The sequence below is a fragment of the Doryrhamphus excisus genome, linkage group LG15 (assembly GCF_037039965.1).
Source record: "Doryrhamphus excisus strain RoL-2023G ecotype Guam linkage group LG15, RoL_Dexc_Guam_v1.1, whole genome shotgun sequence".
Taxonomy (NCBI): domain Eukaryota; kingdom Metazoa; phylum Chordata; class Actinopteri; order Syngnathiformes; family Syngnathidae; genus Doryrhamphus; species Doryrhamphus excisus.
In genome coordinates this window covers 3429697-3453991 of record NC_136371.1, presented here as the reverse complement: position 1 = coordinate 3453991, position 24295 = coordinate 3429697, and the positions used below count along the sequence as shown (strand labels likewise).

Here is a 24295-nt window from a genome sequence, read left to right as displayed (position 1 = left end):
TGTTATAGTATAAGAGAGGACATTCCAGAGAAGGTAAAAGAAACAACTGATGGAACATTGCCATGGCAGCCATTGGAGGCAGGGTTCATGCTAAACAATGATGGTTCACTGAATAACGTTGGTATCTGAGATTGCATTGCCAAAGGTGCAGCCATATCTTGAGTCGTACACTTTAGGCCAGGGGTCTCAAACATGCGGCCCGTGGGCCAAATGTGGCTCGCAGGACACTAGTTTGAGGCCCCCGCCTTGATATGAAAGTTTAATGTTAGTGCGGCCCGCGCAAGTTTGATATATGGATGCTGTATGGTATCATGTACCCAGAAAAAAATTATTACGTTTGATTAATGTTCATGTTAAAGGTTAAATAACTGTTAATAGTTATCCTCACTATCCGTGTGGAAGTGGTAAGTTTTTGGCTATTTAAGTTTGAAGGAAATAACTTGAAGGCTACCGTTTAGGTCGCTAGCTCTCTAGTTTGCGAGTTAGCATGTGTCTCAAGACCCTGCAGTTGCGCAATATGTTGTAAATAAAAAGAGTATAAATGTGACTATAGTCGTGTTTTGTCATGTCTACAGGGCTCTAATAATGCTTTGTTCATTTTAATCTGAAAAAAAATAATTTGTCTACCCACCAACTATATGTGCTTTCTTAAGTTTTTATTATTTGCCGTTTTATTATTATTATTATTATATTTATTTATTTATTACTGATTGATTTTCTTTATTCTTGATTTGTTTATTTATTTTTCATCTTATTTTGTGCAGAAAAATAAAAATTAAGATATTTGAGAACAGTGGAATGTTTTATCAGAGCTTTTCTTGTAGAAAATCGGAACCAAAGCACTGAAAAAGTTTGTATATTTTTCTGTTTTTAATAAATGTGTTTTTTTTTTTTTTTGGAAAACCTGATGCGGCCCAGCCTTGCCCAGACCCTAGCTCCAGTGGCCCCCAGCTAAATTGAGTTAGGGACCCCTGATTTTAGGCACTTATACTAAGGAACTGCAATTCCATCCAGCTCTGTCCATGAGTGATATTACTGTGAAATCATTAGACTAATTCATCATGTCTGACATCTTCGTGTTTTCCAATGTCCCTTTGGTAGAAAAAAAAAAAATCCAAGCCATAGAAAAGGTTCTGAATAATTCCTCTCTGCACAGAACACACAGCCACACTCATTTGTTAGACGGCCTTGGACATCTGTTACGCAAATTAGCACTGTTTTTGTTGTGCAATAAGTTTGAGTGTGTCTGTCTTTGACTATACTTACGGGAAACCACTTGTACAGAACATTACTTTGCTTTAGTTAGTAACAATTTCCCGAAAACATTGATCCAAATCAGAATCATGCATTGCAAAAATGTTTCCTTGTTTAATTTTTTTTTTTTAGCTTTTCAATAATTCGCCCTTTCCACTGAATCAAGCACAAGATACCATGCCGTAACTGTGTGCACATTCACATAACATTGAGGGGCTCTCCAAAAGCAAACATTTTCAAGTCAAAAGGGCAAATAATTTAAGCATTTCAGCCTTTCATCCACATGGAAATAGCATTCCCTCAACATCATTGCTGAACTGCCACCTGATAACGACATTGACTCCGACAACGATGCTGTGCTGCGCAACCACTTATTAATCTGACACAGTGTCAATAAAAATAAAAATAATACATAAACCCAGTTAAAATTTCTCTCAACACAACATGGAGTTCTGGGTGTTAAATTTCACACTCAAGTCCTGATGTTGCGGGATGCGGTTTCATTACATCGGCACTGTTCCACCTTTCTTACAGCTGATGATACTAACTCAGAAATTCCTGGGTCACCTTCACCCCCCCCCCCCCCCGCCTTCTCCATTTCCTAGACAGGAAAAAGATGTTAGCTTTTAAAGGCAGTATGAAGAATCCTGAGTCTTCTCAACAACCAGGATTGAGTGAAACAAGTCTCATTCCCTAAGCACCATGCATATGGCGTTATCGTACTCCTCACCACATGCGTGGTGCTCACCTTCGTTAACTTTTATGGATTTATACATCAGCGTGCTACCTCTTTTTTCCATCAACACCTCACCTTGTTTTTTTTTACTTTACAGTCTTGCTTTTTACCCTCTCGCTCACTCACTCACGCTCACTCCCCCTTTCTTGTCCTAAATTTCTTCTCTTCCTCTGGCCCCGTAGTGAGTTCGAGCCTATGAATCACTAGTCGTTCTAAAAATAAGTTAAGTTCATTTTGCGGTCATAGGGCATTTCCAGCTTTATCAGCCAAATCCAGGGACTTAAATAATCAGGTCTCATAAGACATTAAGCACAGCCTTCTTGCAAACACTCACGTATGCTCCAGGCTTGAAAGTCCATCCATCCGTGTTTCCTTTTTTCTTCAGCTCAAGTTACTGAGTATCCGGTTTTGAGACTATAGATTCAATTAAACCGTTTAATTGACTGACGGAAAATAGCGGGATATATGTATGATTACTTTATTACAATATGTATGTATTACTAGACACCCCCTGTGGAAATAGACAATAATCACCATGCTTTTCTTCATAAAGCTGTGTCTTAATAACGACATAATTGCTGAGCTTAATCAGGAATAAGCCAAAGCAACAAATTGCTGATGTCATGATGCTTTCATACAATAGAACCTGAATGCGGTTACCATGTAAACGGAAAAGGAAAACTGTATAAACTTTACAGTTCTCTACAGGAGGAAAAAGCAACCTAGTACTATATAGTAGTCGGCGATAACAAGGCGCTCCAGCTTCACGTTGCATTTTTAATCTCTTTGTTAAGTGAGGATGAAGTGTGGAGTCTTTCTGCCTCGCTCATTAATCCCAATAGTTGCTTTAAGGGGGAACGGCACTTTTAGTGAGTTTTGCCCATCATTTACAATCCTGAAAACATATTTATATACATAACATAACATATTTATATGCACGGCAAAACAAGTTAATATGAGCTAGCTAACAATGGATGCCATAGGAAGTACCAATGACGCTAAAAAAAATGCCAACAGTATTGCATTTACATAACTGACTTCTATATTAACCAAGTTGATATTGTTATTGTAGCAGCTAACATGAAAAACTGTATTTATCTAGCGGACTAACACAATGCTTGCTAGCCGCTAGTCACAGACGGAAGAGTGGATACTTAGCTCTCAATTTCACTACAAAGACTTACTTACTGACTGTTGTCGCTGTATCTATGCTGATGTTGTTGCCGGAACTAGCATAAGTGAAATCAATGTACCTTGGAAATGAAGTTTTGGTAGTTTTAAATCATCATAATACGGCAAGATACTGCAAATATTACATGTTACATACCGCATGTATATCAAACGATGCAACGTTGTTAGAGGTCTTCATGGTTGAAATATGTACGTCCCAATGACATGCATTGTTAGCTAGCTCATATTAACTTGTTGCACTATAATGCACAGAACACTGAAATGCAGTCAATAGCACATTGGGTATGGTAAATTTGTACGCCTTGGCAGGTCTGCAATAAGTTCGACAGTACCCCCCCCCCCCGAAAAAGCATGTAATTATTATACAATTATTATTACATATAATGATAATAGTAGAGCCTTAAACTCATAAACACACCATAATCTAACTGGGGAATGTGATGTATAGCATATATTTACTTTAGGCTTTTACAATTACGACATTATTAATTGATTCAGGATATTAAAAGAAATGACTGAAAAATGGAGCTTCGGTAAAAAAAGATTAGCTTTTGAATGGACTGTGACTGCCCAGCCTGCTGTTTAAACAGCCTCACAAGCTTTGGGCAGGTGGAGGAAGAAAGCTCTTATCTGTCTTCATCATAATATCAAGGTCATGGATGGGTAGCTGAGCTAATCGCTTTCTTCTCATTTCTTTTTTGCGGAACGAAAGAGCTGGCAGGCGTGCCGTTTATTAAGCCCTCTCCAGCCAAAGACAGAATGTGATGTGTGATCCACACATGGGAAGTATGATAAACTATACAGAAACACAATTCAAGGATTCGGAGGTCTCATTGTACATCAGAAATTGTGCTGTACACATTATGCACTCAGACACCAGCAGCTAAATCAAGTGGGTGATGATATAATCTATGCAGATTCTATTTCTGCATCAAAGGATTGAATGGTGGGCTTCGGAGATGCACTGTTTTGTCTGTATATTGTGCAGTCATGCATCATGGTGCACATGACTAGTAAATACATACATAGATATGATCGGTACATGCGTGAGAGATAATAATAATAGCCTCGTGTTGACACACGAGATTGCCTAATGACGAGATGACGACGGCTAGATCCTAAAGATAGTCTTCCTTGGATAGATTTGCCATGCACAACGTTTTATCCGCATTGTTCATTAGACTTCTGAAGGAATAATTAACAAGGCTTTAAAACACAGCTTTTATGGATCACCTGCTGTCCCCCAATATCATTTTTGTGATTGCTCAGCAGAATCCAGGGAGAAGCATTGACGCCAACGTCTGGCACCCAAATGCTTTGCAGGATCAGTAACTCTGCAATTAAAGCAACGTCGCTCAGTCTTGTGCCTCGCGCCAGAGCGTTGAGCTCTCACCACAGGGCTTGTGTGAACAACACACGCAAACACCATTTCTTTATAAACAGCAGCATTGCTCCAAGATAAGAATAAATAGCCTAAATGCACTGATGTAACACGCCGTTACATTATGTTTTATCGGGCTGAACTGTGTTGTGTAGTGATAAGCCAACAGCTAGGTGCTATAATGGGAGGCAATATGTTGTTCATTTAAAAGGTAAAAAAAAAAAACAAGATGTGTTATTTATATGTGTTATTTTTTTTTTGCAATTTTTTTGGGTCCAACAGCATTACCCGTTATCACAGACTAGAGCTGTGAAGAGCGCAATCGTCTTCCCTAGTTCCAGCTTCTCAAAATGCACACATTTATCTGTCATGTCTGGAGGCTGCCAGATCACTGGCCAAATATTAACATCCAACAAGCAAACAAACAGTCTTTCATGTGGTAGATAAAGGCGACGCGTGTGGTGAAGTTAATGGGACCGGGCTATTAGCATTGTCACTCAGTCTGCCAGGTCTGACAGTGCGGCTCGGTCTGAGGGCCTCTCCTCTCCTCTCCTTGTCCACCTGCTTATCACATGGATAAATTAACTCCAGCAGGCAAGTCAAGCGTGTGGAGCGGCAGGGGTGGAGTTATAGTTCCTCACCCCATCACGAGACAGCAACACCAGGCACAGATCATTGCACTGTTGACTCTAGTTAATAGCGTGGGGCCACAGTGGGTCCGATATTTTGGGGGGGTTCCGTAAGATTGGCATGGTGGGCAGGAGAGTAAACACTCAATAATTAAACACAACTGCATGTTTGTCAGAGGTGATGACAATGTCCACAACTCTCCTTGCGCCTCTACTTACTCAATTACCTAACTTTACATATTGGTATATTTTTTTACCGCCTGTAGGACAAGGTCAGGGTATCTGTAAGACTGTGTCGTTTTTTTGACGTTTGACCAACAACAGTCGAAACAGGGACCTCACCTATAAAACTGTGTCTGGAAATCTGACTAAAAGTCTCCGCATGCCAGAAACCTAAAATGCGTGAAGGGACAAAAACATTCCCACACATTCAAGCAATGTAGACCAGATGGACAAACTACCATGTACCATGGCAAGGGGTGTACAGGTAGTCCAGGTGGTTCAGGTGGTCCCGAGACCATCCAACCTTCTGTATCCGAGGTTGGATTAATTGTCGTACTCTTCTCTTCAGCACCCTGGAATAGACTTTCCCAGGGAGGACAAGGAGTGTGATTCTCCCGATAGTTGGAACACTCCGGTCACCCTTCTTGAAAAGAGGGACCACCGACCCAGCCTGCCAATCAACAGTTGCAGTTCCCGACTAGAGATGAGTCAGCCAAGGTCGTCCCTCAACATGCAGAGCCTTAAGGAATTCAGGGCGGAACTTGTCCACCCCCAGAGCTTTGCCACTGGGCTACCCCAGATACCGGAACCACGGTGATCGACGGTTTTCCAGAACCGACTGAAAGTTGTATCCCATGGCCTCACCAAACTCCTCCCACGCCCAAGCTTTGCCTCGACCGCTGCCAAAGACGCCTGCAGCTTGGCCTGACCATACCTGTCAGCTGCGTACAGGTGGTGAAGGTGGTCCCGAGACCAGGACGAAAACCATATTGCACCTCATTTATCCGAGGTTGGATGAATTGTTGTACTCTTCTCTTCAGCACTCTTGAATAGACTTTCCCAGGGAGGACAAGGAGTGTGATGCCCCCTATAGTTGGAACACACCCTCCGGTCACCCTTCACCCAGCCTGCCAATCAACAGTTGCAGTTCCCGACTAGAGATGAGTCAGCCAAGGTAGTCCCTCAACATCCAGAGCCTTAAGGAATTCAGGGCGAAACTTGTCCACCCCCAGAGTTTTGCCACTTGGGAGCATTTGACTACCCCAGATACCTGAACCACGATGATCGAAACTGTCCACGTTCATTTCCTCAGACTCTGCTTCCTCAACGGAAGGTATGTAAGTAGGATCGAGGAAGGCCTCAGAGTTTTTTGTCCACCGTCCAACCAACTGCTTCTCCTTTCTGAGGCGTCAGACGGTTTTCCAGAACCGACTGAAAGTTGTATCCCATGGCCTCACCAAACTCCTCCCACGCCCAAGCTTTGCCTCGACCACTGCCAAAGCCGCCTGCAGCTTGGCCTGACCATACCTGTCAGCTGCTCGGGGAGTCCCACAAGCCATCCATGCTCCACAGGACTCCTTCAGCTTGATGGCAGCCCTGACCTCTCTTGCCCACCATCTGGTTCGGGGTCTGCCGCCACAACTGGCACCGGTCTGGCACTGGTGTCCGTGTGAATGGTTGCTTGTCTATATGTGCCCCGCGATTGGCTGGCGACCAGTCCAGGGTGTACCCCGCCTCTCGCACGACGACAGCTGGGAGGGAGTAATGTTGAACATTATATAAACAGTATATATTTATATTTGGTTTGTCTTAACAATGGTTTAGGATTTTCAAGGGTACATCCGGAAGTGACTGTGTCAATTGGAAGGCGTTCAGGTTTTAAGTTTTATTGGCCCAGTTTGCCTTGTGGGTGCTCTCTTTTTAATTGAACATTCATTAGCAAGTACACTGTTATACCCCTACAGTTTGTAGTGACATTCCCCCAAATGAAACACAATTAAGCCTAGGCAAAATGGTGGTTTGAATGGATCCAGATCTGCACTATAACTGCATATAGTTTGTGCTCTCGCCTGCTAGCCATAAAAGAAATAATTCGGGGGACACTGGCTGATGCTCACAGTCTATGACTGCAACAGGAAGATTACAGGGACAGCTAAAAGTGGAGCATTAATTGAATTTTAGAGATCCCGACGAACATTATGTGCCACAATGACCATGAGGCAAACCTTTTTAACACAATGAGGAGAAACTAGAGGGTAGAGAGGGGTTAGTCCTTGCAATCCCCGACCCCCTCCCTCTTAGCTCTTAGTGCCACTCAGCAATGCTGGTGCCATTGCTGTGTTAACACTTTCTGTTCTCACGGGAGCAGAGAGCCTGAACTGTCGCCCACCTTCAATTGGCTGAGAACGGTAAAAACCATTCCACCATGGTCATCGTGTGTCAGTGTTTATATGACACAGCTTTCCAAAAAGATGATCTTTTCTGCTGCTGGACATGTAATAGAATCCAACTCAAACATGTCAGCAACATTTAGATCAAATTTTAAATATAGCCGAACGACATCATGACTCAGCATTCTGTAGGTTTTTGAAATCGGTGCAAGAAGGCACATGGGAGAAAGACCAGATACATGAACTTTATCACAATTTGTAACAATTTATAGCAATGATTGACGTCAATGCAGTACATTTAATGGAAGGCACACATTGCTCTGTAAGGGTTCCTTCCAGAGAGTGCATCTGAATGAATAAAAACAAACATCCAGAGGAGTAATTACAATAGATTTAACAAAAGTGGGCAGGAGAAGAGATTGAATCCATCAGTAAAGACTCTTGTTGGATATCACTGGTACCTTGGGTCTCATTTAGCCATTGACTAATGCTGTTCCTGCTGCTTCATTAATTGGCCTACACCAAGTAAATAATGAAAAAAAACACAATGTTGTCTCTGCCATTGCTATGGAAAGATGAAAAACTTCAATGGAAGGGAATTGGTAAGGACAGAGAAGTGATAATTTGGTGCTAAATAGTGCTAGCGAACCTTTGGCCAACTCATTTAGTAACTCACAACAGCCATGCACATTCTGTTTTGCAGTAAAAGTCAACATGACAATACTTTGGAGAAGTTTTGGAGAAGCGGTAGCACATTGTGTGGATACTGCGGTGGGTATGTAAGGTGGAGGTCGTTGGGTTGCCAACCGTCTTATCATTCAAGAGGGAGACAATCAAAAGAACATGACTTTAAAGGGAGGAGGGCCGGCTTTGGAGGTTTTGCCTCTGTGTGGGAGACATCCAGGTATCTGTGTTGTTGTATTGATGGGAAGCACTGTGCCGAGACGCACTACCCCCATCCTTTATTTCCTCTTGCCCTGTTGAAGCTAAATGAGCTGTGCTTCAAAAACAGTGCTTTATCAAAGACACCGCAAATTGCTACCCTTTTCTTTCTGTGCAACTCGTACTCTGACAAATATTATGTGTATTTCTGACCAAAGTGCTGCAAAAGAAGCCTTCCCGGAGTGATTGGTTACAAGAAATCCCACAGAGAGGTTGAAAAAGGAAAGATGTTGGTTAGCATTTCTTCAGAGATACGGTGCGGAACCGGAGTTTGACGCCATTTCTGCATGAACTGTGTGCTTTTCTCTCAGCGACTGTGTCCCCCCCCCCCCGCCGTATCCGATGAGTTCTGTCTCCGAGGACTTTGCGACTCTCCCTGCACAGTCTGGAATCCTGCACTGTCAAGTCATGATAATTGAGGTGTACTATTAGATTGAGTATTTGATTATTTGTACTTCAATGAATTTCCACAAGGGGTGGCAACGTCCCCTTAAATAAATAGCTTGCCCCCTACCAAATTAAAAATTTTAGAAGTGAAAACTCATTCATTCATTTTCTACTGCTTTTTCCTCACGAGGGTTGCTGGAGCCTATCCCAGCTTAGAAGTGAAAACTCCGCTAGAAAATGTATAAGACAGGTCCACTCATCTCTCGTCTCCGTGTCCGTGCTGCGGTACTGAATATGTCTTCACCCCCCACCCCCCTCCAAGAAACATCCAATCACTATTAGTATGCAAATGACCCAGGAACTGCTCTGTGGTGTCAGGTTTCATGACAGACTTTGATGAAACAGAGAAAGTGACCCTTTAGACAACTAATAATTAGTAATAAACTAAAACTTAATATAATATAACATTTGTTGGTTGGTTGTCATTTTAATTAAAAAAAAAAAAAAAGCAAAATAAATTAATGACAGGCGGCACGGTGGTCGAGTGGTTAGCATGCAGACCTCACAGCTAGGAGACCAGGGTTCAATTCCACCCTCGGCCATCTCTGTGTGGAGTTTGCATGTTCTCCTCGTGCATGCGTGGGTTTTCTCCGGGTACTCCGGTTTCCTCCCACATTCCAAAAACATGCTAGGTTAATTGCCGACTCCAAATTGTCCATAGGTATGAATGTGAGTGTGAATGGTTGTTTGTCTATATGTGCCCTGTGATTGGCTGGCGACCAGTCCAGGGTGTACCCCGCCTCTCGCGCAAAGACAGCTGGGATAGGCTCCAGCACCCCCGCGACCCTTGTGAGGAAAAGCGGTAGAAAATGAATGAATGAATGAATAAATGTATAATGAATAATTAATATAATTAATAATTTCAATGAAATGGAACATTTTGCCAGCCTCCATATATTACCACGTGCATGCGTGTCTGTTTTCCTTGTCTCATGAAGAGCATTTACTCTGTACATTGATTCAGCACTTAGACGAGGGGTGTCAAACTCATTTTTACTGATGGCCACATCACCGTTATGGCTGCCCTCAGAGGGTCACTTGTAACTGTCAATATGGAGTACATCAATATAAATATGAATATAACCTTATGACATTATTACACAATTGTCCCTGCATTTTATTGTTATATTGTATTATTATATCATATGAATAACTGGCTTTGAAATGGGAAGTGAAGTGAGAGTGTCGTTGTGAGATGGAGTGAGACCTCGTATCGGTCATACAGTTGCTTTGCTTTGAGGGGAGGCGGGGCCACTAGCATACACACAGGGCAGGAGTGGAGTGTATAAATTTGGAAGGAAAAAAGATGATTGCAAAGCCAAATGCCGCAGCCCCCGTATAGGAACATTAATAATCAGCAAGGTGAGTCCATCAACATGAATGAGCCAGTATGCCGAATTTATTTGAAGGTTGTGGCAACATTAACAAAACAAACTCGCCAAACCTCAAACAACAGTTTCCATATCTGGGGAGACTCTTTGAGACGTTTCATTGATGAAGTAAACGGAACAGCTCAAAATTTTGTGTTCACAGAGAGTAATGCTGCTCTTTAATACAGTTGAGAAGCCAGCATTTCAGGAAATGCTCCAAATGTTTTCCAGACAGCATGAATTGTCCATGAGAAAATACATAAAATACATAAAGTTCACAGTGTGAAATAGTGTACAGTATAACAATTTGGTAGAGTTAGTAGTAAGTGGAAGAGTGATTAGAGTGACTGAAGAGTGTACTGTTTCTTGAAATCGTTCATTTTTGTTGTGTTATTACATTCATATTTATATATTCATATTCATTCTGTCATTGTATATCGTGAATAATTACTACTGTTTCATTTTTTTATGGCTTCTTATGAGCCAGCATCAAAAACCGGCTGTCTTATGGATCACGGTTGTCTGCCAGTGCGTCAAAATAAATGAACGCAAGTTAAGGTCGAATGATTCGGGGCGTAGGAAATGCTGTAACGATGAGGAAAATAAGGGTGTCTTCTGCTCTAATGGTGACACAACGGCGCACGCAATCAAAATTCCTTTGCTATTTGGCTATGTAGCATCAGATTATGTCATTATTAATTAGGCACTGTTCCCTTCTGTCATCATATAGCCAAGTCGGCAAGTAAACTTAAATCAATAGTTACACAAGGACCGGCCTAGCTCCTCTGGTGTTCTGTCACTAAATTCCACACTAATTGGCCAAACCAGCTGAGAAACACAAAAAGGGTCTTATATTGAGTCTGGTTATGAGTTTGCATAGTCTAAAGGGACATTTGATATACCTGAAGGAGATGCCTTTGAAACTAAATGCGCCATTCTATGTTTCAGGTTCAGTGAGACCCGGCCTATTTATTCGGCATGCAAGTATAAGCATTGATCTGCAGATGCATACATTTAGTACACAGCTTGACATAATTGCTGTATGCAATATATTGCAGACTAACCGACCATATATTTTCCCAGCCAGCCTCAGTAGCAGCTGCTTAGAAGTTTTCCTAGTGTGTGAAGGTTTCCGCCACAGCGGTGTGTGTCGATGTTTATTTGTATGTCTTCATTTGCCTCTTTGGTGTTACCCCCGGTGTAAGAAGCCCAATAGTTCCCAGGTTTGATCTCAGGAACATTCTTTATTGGATGCATCCCTCTGAGTTAAATAGTTACCGCGTATGTCTGTTGACAAGGTTCTGACTGAGTGGAATATTGAAGCAAGAAAGCAGGTGGGAGAACAGAGAGAAAACAAACCAATTAGAATTCATTGGCTGGATTGCGGATGCAAATTTAGAAACTCCGGTTGAGAGGATTTTGATGTTTTGTCGTTATTAGTCAGTGTCCTTTCGGGCGGGTCATAAACTGTTATTTAATTTTTGAGTGTCAAAAAAGAGCAGATTGACAGCCATCGCATCAAAGTTTGCTCTCCACAGATGACAGGTCCGTCTCTAGATGGTTGTTTCATGCAGGTAAAAATACAAAGTCGAGAATTGAGCTCACGTTGCCGGGTCTGTGATACAAGGCCTTTTGTCCTTAGATCGAGGGTGTTTCTCCCGCGGTGTCATATCTTTGATGGAATTTTAATGATGAGCTCAAGTCGGAATTGTCACCTTCGATGCACTTCACCATAAGTATATAACACGTGCTTTGACATATGTCTTTGAAGAGTAGAATGACCCTGAAAAGTTTTCATTTTCTTTGACATTTGCATGCTGCACATTGTTTCTTGTGTTCAATGGAAGTGTTTGATCAGGAGCTAGGCTGAACAAAAAAAAAAAAAAAAGCTTGGGCCCAAGTCCGCCCATTGAGCTTCTCTTGTGATGTTTGGAAAAGAATTTACCTTCTGTGGTGCTGAAATTGAATCTGGTTCCAAAGTGACAGAGCGGGTGATAGTAGCTTCGCTATAAGCGTACGTTCACATATGAGCATTGTAGTTTCTGGCGTCCTCTTGACAGGCCTTGTCCCATTTCTCCTCCCACTGCACGGCTCTGCAGCCACAGCCCATTTTCCTTGCCCAGTCTCAGCATGCGCCATGGACTGCTCTGTTGCCTATTACTTTGAGTGCTGAGCTATCAAAAAGTCTGATTTGTTATTGATAAAGTAATGGTCATAAAAGTGAAACAATGCCCATTTATTTGTTTGCCTGGTGGGATACAGTGCCTGCTTTTTATTGTTCTGCTGCATTGTTTTATTGCCGCAAAGCCCATGTAATCCTCTGCACTTAAATGGTATGTTAACCATAGAATTAAATAATGATTTAGTAGCGAGAACTCCATGATATATCAGCGTTTCAACATATTAGCCTCCAGGAAATCAAAGAATAAGCACGATAAACTTTTGCCGCAAATTTCTGACTTCTTTTCTCCGCAATGACCTTGACAGTGTATCCCGTGGCTAATTGAAACACGCGGATGAAACGCACTCTCTGTTTCGTCTCACCTGCCTTCAATTCCTCTGTTTTCATTAGCACACGCTCAGTCAATCTGCCAAGGGACGGCTCAGCGCCACGCTCGCGTTACAGGTCGACTGACTTCAGAACACGGTGGACATGTTGGATACGATTCCCTATGCATGGAGCTCGTGACACCTGCTTTATCTGTTGTTCCTTTTGTCAATGGAGGAGGGAGCGGATGAGTAGCATGTTGTCGTTATCACCCTAATTTCAAGCATAGCGGTGATCAGATACAGCAGCAAGGCTCGTTCAGTTGGCGAACTCAAATGGGAATGTTAGACAAATTAGTCTGTTTCCTCCTGGATTTGAGTACTCAAATAAAGAATCAGTCTTACCGCGTTATTAATAACATTGGTGAGTACAGCTGGGTTTGTAATGTGTCTTTTTTTTGACAAAACGTGCCTCTAAGGACACTTTAAACCAATCAAAACAAAGTAATGTTCGACAATACAGTCATTTACATCATGAAATGGGATGATGACAATGTCTAAACTAAATAGAATCATTACTATATCATTACTAAGACACCTTGCTGCATTTGTTCCATCGAACAATGGCGTGAATGGAGTGAGCCCATTTGTTAGTCATGCAGCTGCTTGATGTTTTTGGAATGTGGGAATTTGTTTGAATTTTCTCCGGCGAAAACCCACGCATGCACGGGGAGAACATGCAAACTCCACACAGAGATGCCCGAGCAGGGAATCGAACCTGGATCTCCTAGCTGTGTGGCCTGCGTTCTGACCACTGGGTTTGTGGGACACCTGAATGATGACAATATCTAAACTAAATAGATCAGAATCATTACTAAATCATTACTAAGGCACCTTGCTGCATTTGTTCCATCGAACAATGGCGTGAATGGGGTGAGCCCATTTGTTAGTCATGCAAGTTGCTTGATGTTTTTGGAATGTGGGAATTTGTTTGAATTTTCTCCGGGAGAACATGCAAACTCCACACAGAGATGCCTGAGCGGGGAATCGAACATGGATCTCCTAGCTGCGTGGCCTGCGTATGACCACTCGGTTTGTGGGGCACCTGTATTGTTTTTTATTCATTCATTCATTTTTTACCACTTATCCTTACGAGGGTGGCGGGGGTGCTGGAGCCTATCCCAGTTGTCTTGGGGCGAGAGGCGGGGTATTATTATTACACCCTGGACTGGTCGCCAGCCAATCACAGGGCACATATCACCAATTAACCTAGTATGGTTTTGGAATGTGAGAGGGAGCCAGAGTCCCTGGAGAAAACCCACGCATGTACGGGGAGAACATGCAAACTCCACACAGACATGCCCGAGCAGGGAATCGAACCTGGATCTCCTAGCTGTGTGGCCTGCGTTCTGACCACTCGGTTTGTGGGACACCTGAATGATGACAATATCTAAACTAAATAGATCAGAATCATTACTAAGTCATTACTAAGACACCTTGCTGCATTTGTTGCATCGAACAAGGGCGTGAATGGAGTGAGCCCATTTGTTAGTCATGCAGTTGCTTTCTCTCTGCGGATGTTTTTGGAATGTGGGAATTTGTTTGAATTTTCTGTAGAGAAAACCCACACATGCACGGGGAGAACATGCAAACTCCACACAGAGATGTCCGAGCGGGGAATCGAACCTGAATCTCCTAGCTGTGTGGCCTGCGTTCTGACCACTCGGTTTGTGGGACACCTGTATTGTTTTTTATTCATTCATTCATTTTCTACCGCTTATCCTCACAAGGGTGGCGGGGGTGCTGGAGCCTATCCCAGCTGTCTTGGGGCGAGAGGCGGGGTACACCCTGGACTGGTCGCCAGCCAATCACAGGGCACATATCACCAATTAAACTAGTATGTTTTTGGAATGTGAGAGGGAGCCGGAGTCCCTGGAGAAAACCCACGCATGCACGGTGAGAACATACAAACTCCACACAGAGATGGCCGATTGTGGAATTGAACTCGGGTCTCCTTGCTGTGTGGCCCATTGTTGTTGGAATCTCATCTTGTTTGGTTCTCATGGACCCAATTGAGTTGGGTGTCCCGTGACACCGCACACTAACAACTACCCTACCCTGTCCTCACCCAGTATTGACTGGTTTGTGTTTTTTAGTATACCTTGTCAGTGTAATTTCTTTATTAATCCAAATACAGTACATATGTAAGTATTGTATTACTGCAACAAACCTGTGCCATTCAATGTGGCTGTTCTCCCTCCCAGAAGCCTGCTGTTCATGTTCTCTCCTATACGCAGCTGCATACAATCCAAGTTTTGAACTCCACCGCCATCGCGGTGTCAGGCTAATCAACAACATTCCGAACTGTTGTACACGGTAGCACACCGGGCCTTCTATATGCACACTGTTTGACCCCGTGTTTCTGCAAGAGGATGATGAGATGATGCACCTGATAGGTTGGCAGCCTTGCAACAATCAGTTAAATGACGGACAGACACGCTCAGAGCGCAGCTGCACACAGCACCCTGAGCCAATTGTCTGACAATCAGAGAGGGCTGCTATTTTAGGTTTCCCCTCCCCTTGTGGGGAATATATTCCAGCGAATCAGTTGGCCCTTAGGCGTTATAATTATGCAAAAGGCTGAGCGGAGAAAATCTTGTTCAACTATTATCTTAACTTTGATTCCTATGACTTGATCATCTGTTTAGTGTAATGTATAGAAATATAATCCTATAACAAATATTTAGCTTGGAAAAAAAAAAATGAAGTTACATTGGACATAGAAGTTTGTAGATTGTTGCGAAATCTTCACCTGTAGCAGCCTCCTAGGCATCCGTTTGAAGGGCAGCTTGGCTTCAGGTCTGCCCACATTAAGGAGACCTGTAAGCGGAAAGGGCACGGGCCTGCCATTCGCTCGCGGGCTCTCACCTGTTGAAAAAAAAAAAAAATTGAGTCTCCTGTGAGAGCTTTCCCGTAGCGCTATCAAAAGTTTGACACACAAAAGCACCCTGGTCATTATCAAAGTTATTCATTCATTTTCTACCGCTTTTCTTCATGAGGGTCGTGGGGGGTGCTGGAGCCTATCCCGGCTGTCTTCAGGCGAGAAGCGGTCGTACACCCTGGACTGGTCGCCAGCCAATCACAGGGCACATATAGACAAACAACCATTCACACTCACATTCATACCTATGGACAATTTGGAGTCACCAATTAACCTATGTGGACGAAAACCCACGCATGCATGGGATGGCCGAGGGTGGAATTGAACACTGGTCCCCTAGCTGTGATGTCTGCGCGCTAACCACTCGTCCGCAGTGCCGCGTGAGTAACATGTGTCATAAATAAATTAACTGTACCCACAAAATGCCTGATTCACACACAAAAACAAAACAAAAAAAAAACCCCGCCAGATGGAAATGACTGTTTGCACCCACAGCAGGTGAATTCACATCCTAAAATTCTCCTCAGGCACAACAGATGTACAAACTCTAAATAGCACATCTGCATTGTGCTCTTTACTATTTACATAAAGCCGATCTGCATTTTGCACATCAGTAGTCTGCAGGGACACGTTCACCGTGCACGAGCCTACGCTCAGCAACTTAGACCTTTGCATGGAATTACACGTCACTAATTAATTTACACTGAAGCCTGCAAGCCTTTGTCTTTGAACGAGTGCTCAGCTTCAGGTTGTACAGGTTCAAGCTGTCCGTCCGGGCTGCAGCTACAAGTGCGTTTAACTACTATGTATGCAGACCAGCTAACTGCTGGTCACCGCATGATCCCCCTGCTAGGTTTTTCCACTGGCCTTTCATAGACCTCCATCATCTCCACCTGCTTATACCCCAGAGAGCTCCAACTAGAAGAGCTATGAAGGCAGGTGCTGGACGTCTAGACAAGGGGCTCATTAGCTTTCCGAAGGCTCACCAGCTAGTGATTGCAGGGACGTATGCTGACTTGCCTGCAGGGAGGGGGGGCAGGTTCTGATTGAGAGCATGCTTTATTACAGGGGCTTAGGTGTGGGGGGGCTCCAGGATTAACACATAAGTCTTCCACCTTCATGGGTACAAAGAGGACTTGGTAGTGCTCAGTGCTGCTGCAAAATGCTTTTCTGTCTTTGCATTGATAGACTGGCCACAGGCTTAACAAAGTCCTGGCTGGATTTTGGTTTTTTTTTTAGGGTTTTTTTTTTTTTTTTTTTTTTTTTGCTGACGGCAGTCAACATAAAGTAGACCTGAAAGAGCTCTGGGAAGCTTTTAAAAAGAAAATTAAAGAAAATAACTTTGATAATGGGCGGCACGGTGATCGAGTGGTTAGCGCACAGAAGACCAGGGTTCAATTCCACCCTCTGCCATCTCTGTGTGGAGTTTGCATGTTCTCCCCGTGCATGTGTGGGTTTTTTCTCCGGGTACTCCGGTTTCCACCCACATTCCAAAAACATGCTAGGTTAATTGGCCATAGGTATGAATGTGAGTGTGAATGGTTGTTTGTCTATATGTGCACTGTGATTGGCTGGCGACTAATCCAGGGTGTACCCCGCCTCTCGCCTGAAGACAGCTGGGATAGGCTCCAGCACCCCCGCGACCCTCGTGAGGAAAAAGCGGTAGAAAATGAATGAATGTTACTTACGCGGCACTGCGGTCGAGTGGTTAGCGCGCAGACCTCACAGCTAGGAGACCAGGGTTCAATTCCAACCTCGGCCATCCCATGCATGCGTTCCAAAAACATGCTAACATGCTAGGTTAATTGGCGACTCCAAATTGTCCATAGGTATGAATGTGAGTGTGAATGGTTGTTTGTCTATATGTGCCCTGTGATTGGCTGGTGACCAGCAGCTGGGATAGGCTCCAGCACCCTTGTGAGGAAAAGCGGTAGAAAATGAATGAATGAACATGTTACTCACATACTATTTTTGTTTACGGGAAAATTCATCCCCCATTTCTGATATTTGATTATTTATGTAGTGATTTGTGTTGTGCATAGTAGTCCAGGTTCGGATCTGATTAAGGAAGCAACTAAGAGAGCAGTTAGCCGGTGTCTTGGATGTTTTGAGGATGGCGTTGAAGAGAGTGGGCCACTTGTGTAAGTGTTTGTTATTCAGGTTTAATTATGTCCACAGGGCCCGAGTGTGTGTAGGCCAATCTACACAGCGCCTCTTTAGCCCGAGCCACAGCGGACCAGCTTGATGTCTTCCTCTTCTTTCCTCCTCCCCCGAATAAGCAATTAAAGGTCATATCAATTAGCGTATATGTCTCCAGACTCATTTTGAAACAGCTTGCTTCTGTTGCGCTGTCAAGAACAAAGTATACCAACCTGAAGCTCGGCTGCCCTTGCTCAAATCCTAAAGTTTGGGGAAATGTGTGCTCCGACGCTGAGTAGCAATAATGAGTTGCTCGGTTCAGGTCTCACTCAGTATGAAGTGTGTTTTTACAGATTATGCCACATGGAACCCATCCTCATATCATCCTATCGTGAATCAGATTGTAGCAAATGCTATATTTGTGAGAGAGATAATGAATTATTTGCATAAAATCTCAATATGACCTCCCTACAAGGTAGTCATTTCTTTCATGTTCTGCATGTCGCTTCATGTACGGCAGGGGTCTCAAACTCAATTTACCTGGGGGCCACCGGAGCTAGGTTCTGGGTGAGGCCTTGGCACATCAGGTTTTCAAAAGAAACAAAACAAAACGCATTTATTAAAAACGGGAAAAAAAATCAATAAAAAAATCTTCAATGCTTTTGCTTCTGCTATACCCTACACTTTTTCAGTACTGTGGTTCCGGTTTTCCACACATTCCACTGTTCTCAAATACCTTAATTTTTATTTTTATATACACAAAATAAGATAAAAAATAAACAAATTAAGAATAAAGACAATAAATCAATCAGTAATAAATAAGTAAAATAATAATAAAACAGCAAGAAAAACGTAAGAAACCACATACAGTTGGTAGAGAAATTATTTTTTTCAGATTCAAACGTACAGTATTGACAGTTATTTAACCTTTAACATGAACATTAATGAAACTTAATAATTTGACCCAATTAGCAAGTTAGCATCGTACTCAGTTCCATCTGGGAGCAGCGTCGTAACTTTAACAACATGTTACACTTGACGTGTATTTTCCGTTTGTATTCCAAATCATTTCCTGCATTTATTTGTACCCAAGCGTCATAAGCCTTTAGCTTCATTGCTAATCCAAAGCAAAACAGGGCGGGGTAACAGTATGGGCGGGGCAAAATCATGTTAATTGTGTGCACACAGCTTTAAGCTGTCATTTCAACATTAAACTTTGGTAGCAAGGTGGGGGCCTCAAACTAGCATCTCGCGGGCGGCATTTGGCCCACGGGCTGCAAGTTTGAGACCCCTAATGTACGGTTATCTAACCATGTGCCAGGCCCCAGTGTGCAGCTTCAAGATCCATTCAAGACATTGTAGCAGATACACTGTATATTGCCACCTTGGAACCAAAAGCAGAAACACAATTTGTTAAGTCTGGAGGGCCCATATTTCCATCTCTCATCATATTGTGTGCAAACTTAATTCACACTGTGCCAATTGAGAGACAGAGAATTGTTTTTTAGTGATGATTCACGAATCCTAATGAAGACAAAGAGACAGACATACGCTTGTTTTGAATCCACCACCACCACTCGTATGTTTATGCACTCCAGGATTATACTGTATATGTTTGTTTGTAAATAGAAATGCTGTCAGACGTTGTTCGCTTGGCAGAGTGAGCCGGAAGGGGGGGGGGGGTGAAGAAGGAAGATGGGCAAGGTGTGAGGGGGGGGGGGGGGGGGGGGTTCCTGAAGTATGATTAAATGGCTTTTAATTCATTCATTTATTCATGAAATCCAGTGGTTCTCCTGTCTTCGGAAAGACAGCACAGCAAATGTCCTTGCTAGTTTCTTCATCACACTTTGTGTAATTTGCAAAGGAAAAAAAAGCGGGGAATCGAACCTGGATCTCCGAGCTGTGTGGCCTGCGTGCTGACCACTCGGTTTGTGGGACACCTGAATGATGACAATATCTAAACTAAATAGATCAGAATCATTACTAAATTATTACTAAGGCACCTTGCTGCATTTGTTCCATCGAACAATGGCGTGAATGGAGTGAGCCCATTTGTTAGTCATGCAGTTGCTTTTTCTCTGCGGATGTTTTTGGAATGTGGGAATTTGTTAGAATTTTCTCCGGCGAAAACCCATGCACGCACGGGGAGAACATGCAAACTCCACACAGAGATGCCCGAGCGGGGAATCGAACCTGGATCCCCTAGCTGTGTGGCCTGCATGCTAATCACTCGGTTTGTGGGACACCTGAATTGTTTCTTCATTCATTCATTCATTTTATACCGCTTTTCCTCATGAGGGTCGCGGAGGGGTGCTGGAGCCTATCCCAGCTGTCTTTGGGGGAGAGGCGGGGTACACCCTGGACTGGCACTGGCACATATATGGCACATATAGACATATAGAGTTTTTTTTTTTTTTTTAACTTCACCGATGAGGTTATGTTTTCAGTGTTGTATGATTATGGGTTAGCAGTACTATGCAACATTTTTTTAACGTATTTCCATAAAACTCACTGCAGAAACAGCTATGGAAATGGTTGCACACCTGTTCCTATGGCAATTGGTGCTGATCCAAATTAGAATAGTTTGTCTTCTTTCATTCATTTTCTACCGCTTATCATCACAAGGGTCGTGGGGGGTGTTGGAGCCTATCCCAGCTGTCTTCGGGTGAGAGGCGGGGTACTGGTCCCCAGCCAATCGCAGGGCACATATAGACAAACAACCATTCACACTCACATTCATACCTATGGACAATTTGGAGTCGCTAATTAACCTAGCATGTTTTTGGAATGTGGGAGGAAAACGGGGAGTACCCGTAGAAAACCCACGCATGCATGGGGAGAACATGCAAACTCCACACAGAGATGGCTGAGGGTGGAATTGAACCCTGGTCTCCAAGCTGTGAGGTCTGCATGCTAACCACTCGACCACCGTGCAAATACAAATCCATAAGAGGGTAACCAAAGAAAGCGATATTACAACACATGATCATAGAAAGACACAGCTTTTGCTTCACCAGCCTGCCTTTAATGGCCGGACACAGTTTTTAAGTTTGTTTTTGTTGAAAGTTGGCCGTGCGAGGTGGTGACAGGTGGCATTCCGTCTGCAGGCTCGTTTAACACAGAATGTAAAAATGTGTGCGGGCGTAATGTGCATTGTGGCCGACTGCAGGGAATGATCCAGGTTGGGATGTCAGTATTAGCGGCATACGTGTCCGTCAAACATTCCTGTTGATTATTATCTGAAACAGCCTGACATCAAATATTACCCAAAATATTTAAGTTTTAATGACTATAGCAGCGCTATCCGGCTTGACTGATAATTCTTCTATTATTGTAAATTATTGGGGCTTATTGTCTTCTAATAGATGACTCAACAATATGTCGCTACAGTCCATGTCCATTTAGGTAGTATTTCCCCATGTCAAAGCAAGATCCCCATTCTTTTTTTAAATCAGATACACAAACTGAGAGCAATCAGTTTGTTTTAGTGCATTAGTGCATTTTTTTTCTTGGTTCTACCTGCTGCTTGTCAGTGATTATTTGACACACGATAGCATGCATATTTACATTTAATACTGAACTCAATATGAACTAGTGATGTGCGGATTGATACTAAATTATTGATACCTCAGATACTAGATCATTTATGCTCTAAGATAAATTCTGACATCAAAATATCAATACTTGGATATTTCAATCATATTAGGTACAATAGCTTAGTTATACAGTATTATGCCAAAAGCTGTACTATTATTTAAAATCGATCATTTCTGCACATGCATCCTTTCCTTTCGCATTTTTTTGTTTACGACTGTCACATTATGTGGGAGTTATTATTATTTTTAAAATGTACCAATGTATATATTGCTTAAATGTACTCTGGATGTGCAATCTATATTTATTCCATGTTAAAATTCTCTTTTCTCCTCTTTTCCGCTGTCACTGTTCCAGAGTAGTTTTTCCGAACTTTTAGTATTTTTAGTTTCTTTCCGAGAGCTATCACCACCTTTTACTGCTGCTGACTATAAACTACCTCACTATTCCCCACATGTGCAATCCGTGAATGCATAGAAACGCTACTTTTGTGCAATACATTGTTTAAAGTGTGTTTTAATTATTACTTATAATGAGTGTGCACTGAAAACAGGCAAAGCCTTTTTTAGTCTTGTTGTGTTTTGTGCAATGACAATCAAAGTATTCTATTCTATTCTATTGTCCATTGTCAAGGCACCACAGGCAACCAAACTGTTTTTTTTTTTTTTTGTAAATCAACTTTAGCTCTAAAAGCTTGCTGGGCAGAGTGCTGGATCGTTTGCATAATTAAGTGAATTTACCTCAAGTAAACACCCGCCTGTGTCCTTTTTTTTTTTTCAACATGATGCAAATATTCGCAAATGTCTGATAATATTTTGTTATAAATTAGTTTTTAATATTGGTGAAGTTAGTTTCACTTTAGACGATATTAGGCTTTGTAGGTACAGCGGTAGTTTCCCCTCACTGTGCCTGACTGCTGGAGCTCAATACTACAAACTGGACATAAATTACTATTGTTTGGGGTATATTTGAAATGATTAGTTCTACCCTAAAAGTATTTTCCAAAGCTATTTTCTTCAAATTTTATCTTTTATTGGATGAGTTTTTTTTTTTTTTTAGAAAAAACAATCAATTTTTTTGTCATGGTAACCTCAGTGACATCATGACAGAGCTCCTCGGGCACTGGAATGTGAAACTGGCGTAGAGTATAAGCTCATGGCCAATGCTGGTTCAACCCCAGCTCTGAACTAAATCTGCATCAGCATCAAAATTCACCGCAGTGGAAAAGAGGTAATTGAAATGCAATATGCATACATCCAATTTTTTTTTTTTTTTTTTATCAGCAGTTGTTTGGTAAGACTCTGCATCCTGCTCGTCTCAGTTGGGACTATTCTTTTTGGGCAGAGAAACAACAAACAAACAACCACAAAGCACACGCCTCGTCTTTGTCATGAGATATATTTCACATCAAACGGAAACTACACAGAGACATTTTAATCAAGTGGAACTACAACAATTAAGGCAAAAAGTGACAGAGAAGTGCTTTTGTTTTCCTCTTCATGAAAAGAAAAAGTACAGATGTTTTAAGCTTTCATTTGCATTTGTCTGTGGAAAAAACAATTGGTGTTCAATCCTTTTGGAAACAGCCCCTTTGTGCGTTCTCAATACATGTCTGGACACATAACGCTAACAAACACTTTCTTTTTTTTTTCATGTCTGTGGATCCCTCTTGGCCAATGCTCTTCTCAACAGGTAAACATTTTTTTTTCTTCTCTGCTACCTTCAGTGTCAAATTGCCACATTTTAACTGTCAGATTGTTTTCCTGTCAAACCCCTCTTTGCCTCCCTCGAACCAATCACATTTGATATTTAGCTCTGAGTGTCTGAGTGGGGTCCCCTGCTGTCCAAACAAGACCCTGCCCCGCCACCCCCACTCAGATTGTGCATGCCCTTTTCCTAAGCACTGCAGTGGAGGGAAAAGGGCAAGAGAGCAGCGGTCAGGCGAAACAATAGCACCGTGCCGAGATGTCAAGCCCAGGGAGCTGTGAGGAGGATGATGATGATGATATGAGTCCACCGGTGTTGTTGTTTCTCACTCTGTTGAATGCTAACACATAGCCCCGTGTGGCTGGGTGTCCACCCACGGCGTGGTCAGGAACAGAGTGGTAGTGGTATGGTTGGGGGGGTGGGGGTGTAACGAGCCCGTCTGGACTGCTGAGCCATGATTTGTCGAGCAGTGTGTAGGGATGTTCATGTACATTTTAGGCTGGCACTCAGTCTGGTTTTTGCAGACTCTTGGCTGCCCCCAATTCTCTGTAAAGCCTTCATGTTCTTTTGACAGCGGCATGGCCACTGGCGACTGGCGCTTTACATCGAAAAAAACATCACTTCAGAGGAAATGCTTCCAGTTGCGTCCAAATGCTATGCTGATTCTCAATTATATTGGACAGGAAATGGTCAAATTAGCTCAAGTCAAACATTCATTCATTTATTTTATATACCGCTTATCCTCATGAGAGTCTATCCCAGCTGTCTTCGAGCGAGAGGCGGGGTACACCCTGGACTGGTTGCCAGCCAATCACAGGGCACATATAGACAAACAACCATTCACACTCACATTCATACCTATGGACAATTTGGAGTCGCTAATTAACCTAGCATGTTTTTGGAATGTGGGAGGAAACCGGAGTACCCGGAGAAAACCCACGCATGCACAGGGAGAACATGCAAACACCACACAGAGATGACTCTGCTGGGAATCGAACCTAGGTCTCCTGGCTCTGTGGTCACCGTACAACCTCAAGTCCAACATTCATTCATTCATTTTCTACCGCTTTTCCTCACGAGGGTC

General features: G+C 42.8%; 1 protein-coding gene across 11 annotated transcripts in view; it reads left to right on the top strand.

Moving 5' to 3' along the window:
- The window catches only part of camta1a (calmodulin binding transcription activator 1a), a 315309-nt gene that overhangs the window by 63619 nt on the left and 227395 nt on the right, over window positions 1-24295 (top strand). The window contains exon 1 of one of the 11 annotated variants that reach the window (XM_078796837.1): window positions 22583-22734. The exons of the other annotated variants lie outside the window; for them this stretch is intronic. The gene's annotated coding sequence lies outside the window, so the exon portion shown is untranslated. Of the gene's footprint in view, window positions 1-22582; window positions 22735-24295 lie in introns of those variants that run through there. 11 annotated transcript variants of the gene reach the window in all.